Raw genomic sequence first — 4,553 nt, 5'->3', positions numbered from 1 at the left:
TCAACATCCATTGTGCAGGCAGAAGAGGATTCTTCAGTGAATACTTTTAAAATGCAAGTTACGTATTTGATGTCAACATTCATGACTTGAAACTTTATTATCATGAGGTATTTGGGAATTGTCTTTTTCCACACTTACTATTTGTTCGACAGCCTGTTGTAGAACAATATATTGGATACAATTTAAAGCCTTTTACTAAGATAGCCAAAAACATTGACACATGTATATCATTACATGGCATTCAGGAAATCATTCCACTGAAGTTAATAATCTCCCTGTGCTTCTTATTACATATCTTTATTAAAATCAAAACAATAAACTTAACTTCTGCACTATTGTGTTGAGACAGCATATAAGACTTTTTTTCTTCCAGAGCACAAACATCCATCAATCTGCAGTCCTATCCGACGAGGGTTTTTCTTTCAGCAGAAAATGTTTCCCCTTTAATAATTTTTTTCTGCTGTAAAATCCACAGAGACCTTGGTGTAAACAACATTAGAAGCATGATTGTTTGGGGTATTGGATCTGGTTGTATCATTCCTCTCATAAATGTAGTGTGTAGGAGAAACCACTGGAAATAACAAACCAATATGGAGCTGTTAAGAGCTGAAAGACCTGCAGTATAGCTACCATTAAGGACTGGACTGTCTTGATAAAGCCTAGTCCATACACACAAACTTTGAGCACCTGGAAAAAAAAGCGTTGTTTGTAAAAACTCCATGAAATAGGCGTCACAGTAGTGACCATCTGCAAGTACTGTAGGTGACTACGCCACCCAGCAATTTTAAAGATGCTAGGACCCTTCTCCGTACACAGCTGGTCAGAATCTCTCAGAGCTACCAGTGTACCCACAGATCAGCACAGTGCGGCTTTATTCCTATAACTACTTACAATTACAAATCAGGCAGCATTGTGAACAGCTTAAAAAAAGGAAACAAAAAAGGGTAGCCATAAAATACCAATTCAGATGAAACAACTTAATAACATAGTCCCCTTTAACCAGAGGAAAACAAAAGTCCCAAGGAGCACTGTTTGAATGTCACACAGTTCCCATCTCTCTCTGTTTCTTGCCAACTTCCAAAATATAAACCATTCCCAAATCACAAACACAAACATTCGCACCCTTCACCCTCTGTACTCTCCATGGGTTCTTAGTCAACTCATTCCTGCCACATACTCACTCTACCTGACCATACCGACAAAAATAAGCTTGGGGCAAGCCTTACAGTGAAGCTTGTCTTGGTAATATTCCCCCTGTCCTAATAGTCCAGGAACAGGGTAAAGGAGGGGGGTACAAGGTAACCCCATAACCTCCACTGGCTGAGGTTTATATCTTTTCTTCTGTGATGTTGTCTAAATGAGCCCATGGGACAGACATACTGTAAACAAGTGGGGCCTACCTGAGGAACCAGATGTAAGCAGATGACCAGATGTCAAGGGTGTCCCCCCTTCCTTTTTCCTTTGACTTGGCAGCAAAACCTTAAAAAAGACAGAGAGAGTGTGGACACAGAGGAAAAACACTCCATACCCACCTGAAATACTGGCCATTAGAAGCACAGCTCAAGTAATTACAGCCCTACTCCCACTTCGGTAACTCTGTGACATAGGTCAGAAAAAATGCTGTCTTTCCGAGAGGGCTGGCAATTAAATTCAGCTAAATGGATTATATTCCATGTTCAGTTAATTATTGCTGAAATGTCACCAATTCTACATTACTATTAGTTTATTTGGTTGACATTATCATCCCCAGTGACTTAGATTTGTAAAGAAGTGGGTATTTCAGTGCAGCACTTGTGAGTAGACTAGGTTACTGAAAGATATAACGGCATTACACTACTCAGGATATGGTTAGACCAAAGCCCCTGCCCACTATTCCACATTTACAGAGGAGCTGGGGACTACATTGTTAATAGCAACGGTTTTATCTTTTCACGTTTAAGTTTTTCTTGTTCTTGATTTAAATGAAATTTTAGAGGCAGACAGGCCACTGTTAAAATTGAAGCCTAATATTCTGTGACAGCAAGGTTTTCCTGGGCCAAGGAACTGTGGTTGTATCTTCTTTGTCTTTTTTTTTATTTAATAAAGGCTACTCCATTGGAAACTATTTGTTCTTTGGAAATGTTCAATCAACAGCAGAGTCCATGTATTTTTGTGACAACTCTCTTCAGCAGGGTTTTTTTTGACAAAAACAAACTGGCACCCAGAAAATCATTTTTTTGTGCTTCCCTTTTGTATGCTCGTTTTTTTACGCATCTATTGAATTGATGTTGAATTGACTTAATCACTTTGAGTTCTACTGGGCAAGAACTTAAATATAATAATAATAAAGCAATCTTTCAGTGTTTGCAGTAACAAATCTAAAAAATCACATTTACACCAAAAAAGCAGCTAAAATATCATAACAAATATTTTTAATAAAAATAAAATAATATATATATTTTAGAGCATTGTGGCGAATGGGTTAGCCTTGCTGCTTTGCAACACAGGGACCCTGGGTTCAATTCTGGACTTGGGATGCCATCTGTGTGGAGATTGCATGTTCTCTCCCTGTCCATGTGGGTCCTTCTGGGTGCTACACTTTCCTTCCACACTGCAAACACATACTGATGGGAAAATTGGCGTCCCATCCAGGGTGTATCCTGCCTTCTGCCTGTTGCTTGCCAGGTTAGGCTCCAGCTCCCCTGCAACCTTTTGCTTGTGATGGATAAAGTTGTCAGAATAAGGATGCATGGATGAATATGTTTTAGAACAGACAGGAACAATATTTTTGTAAGTTTAAATAAATAAAAAGACCATATAAAAAGAGATTTAGTAACAATGGCCTCCAAGATATTGTAAATATGTTACCTTTGTGTAACTTAAATCATCTTCATGCTGTTTTATATTAATAAGGAACTGTGTTTAAATTGACTCTTGACTGAAGATAAAACTGCATATTATAACTCCCTTAATATTTCACGCGAAGTTTATAATATTAGTCTGTGAAAGAAGGGCACAAAGACTTGAAAGATTCCTGCTAAAAATCACACAAGTCGCTGTCACCCCCGTCAACAGTGCGATCGCAAACAGCTGCAAACTTGTGCGAGTGAAATCTTGGCAAGGGGTTTAAACACTTTTCTAGACCATGCAAAGTACTCACAACTCAATTCGATACAAGATAGCAGCTAATCTGAGCTACGTCTAAACATTATATAAGAGCTCTGTCGCTTGGAAATATAAGCATTGTGTACTGCAAGAACAGAAACAGCTCTTTCCTTATTTTATCCTTATTATAGCAAGTCGCAATGATTGATAGCTTTTACAGTACGTATATAATTATTCAAGGTACTTGGGCTAGAACTTGATTTTTAATTCTCCCATTGATTATTACCGTTGAAATCCGCCAATTAATCAGGAAATATTGAACGGGTTAATTTTCATTTTCATGGATCTCAACCAGCTGTATTTTCCTATCCTGAAATCAAGAAGTAACGGCTTCCTACAGATTTAATCGGGGACGACAGTCATGTGACACATGTTATCAGCGTGCTGATTGGCTGTTACACTGAACTCGTTTGTTGGAATAGGATTGTGGTTTGTTTTGTTCGTATTGTAATTTTTGTTATTCTGTTATGCATAAATCAAAAAAGGATTCTGGTTTGCTGTGACTGGTTTTGAGTTGTTACGTTTCTGGAAGTTGGTTTGCAATAGGTGCTGCTACACTGGACCATGTGCGCAGGATATAGTCGAAAAGGATCAAGTTGCCCTCAGATTGCCTCGTGTGTCAAAGCCTACTGTATATGATAAACATGCACCAAGGTTAAGGGTCTTTGGACACATTGCCTTTCTGTAGTATTTATTGTTGTGTAGGACAAGTCTCAAAGTCCTTTGAGTCCTTTCTTCTTTCTGTATGCTTAAGTTAATTTATTTAGGAATTTCATTTTACTGGACAAATTAAATGTAAAGTAACCAATTTTGGAAAACTAAGTATTAAGGAATTCCAAGTCCCAGAAATACATACAATTACATAAACTTGGGGTCACCATAACTGTTAATTAATGTTATTGAGAGGAGATGGTTAGTGGCAGTTTTTCGTTGCCCCTCGTTTATTTAAACTAAAATAGTAACAAAGGACCCGTTCCTCTGTCTGTTCTCCTAAAGGAGAAGTTTCCAGTCTTGTGCACACTGTAGCCAATGGGACTGGACACATTCAGGACTGCAAAATCTTGTTTATCTACCCCTTTCAAAGCATAAATACAGACAGGGCCGTCTCAAGGGGTGGGAGGATTCTTGTGTGTAGTGCTGGCGGCAGGGAGCAGCGCTGAGGTGATGAAATAGCTAGTTAACTGGCCTGCGCAAACAGACATACTAATCGCCGTTGTTGCTAATGCTATCGGTCCCTTCAGGTGTCTCAGTGCTAGCATCCTTGTCGTCAAGACCACCGTTTCTTCTTCGCTCCTGGTTTTTACAATGAACCTTCCTACAGACCCTTTAAGTACCACATTGGCACCCTCCCTCTTCTGCGTCCGTTTTCTTTTCTCGCACACACTGCAGTATTTTCTCAATTTCTCCCT

General features: G+C 38.9%; 1 long non-coding RNA gene across 1 annotated transcript; it reads right to left on the bottom strand.

Moving 5' to 3' along the window:
• Window positions 1–333: 333 nt before the first annotated feature.
• LOC148678693 (uncharacterized) lies at window positions 334–3,455 on the bottom strand. The gene is made up of 3 exons (XR_015926098.1): window positions 3,371–3,455; window positions 1,401–1,479; window positions 334–571 (listed from the first exon to the last, which is right to left on the bottom strand). It is a non-coding gene; the product is annotated as an uncharacterized LOC148678693 (long non-coding RNA).
• Window positions 3,456–4,553: the final 1,098 nt, after the last annotated feature.

Source organism: Lepisosteus platostomus, chromosome 1, assembly GCF_059453375.1.
Source record: "Lepisosteus platostomus isolate fLepPlt1 chromosome 1, fLepPlt1.hap1, whole genome shotgun sequence".
Lineage (NCBI taxonomy): Eukaryota > Metazoa > Chordata > Actinopteri > Semionotiformes > Lepisosteidae > Lepisosteus > Lepisosteus platostomus.
Note: the sequence above shows the minus strand (reverse complement) of the source record. Positions and strands in the feature narration are given on the sequence as shown.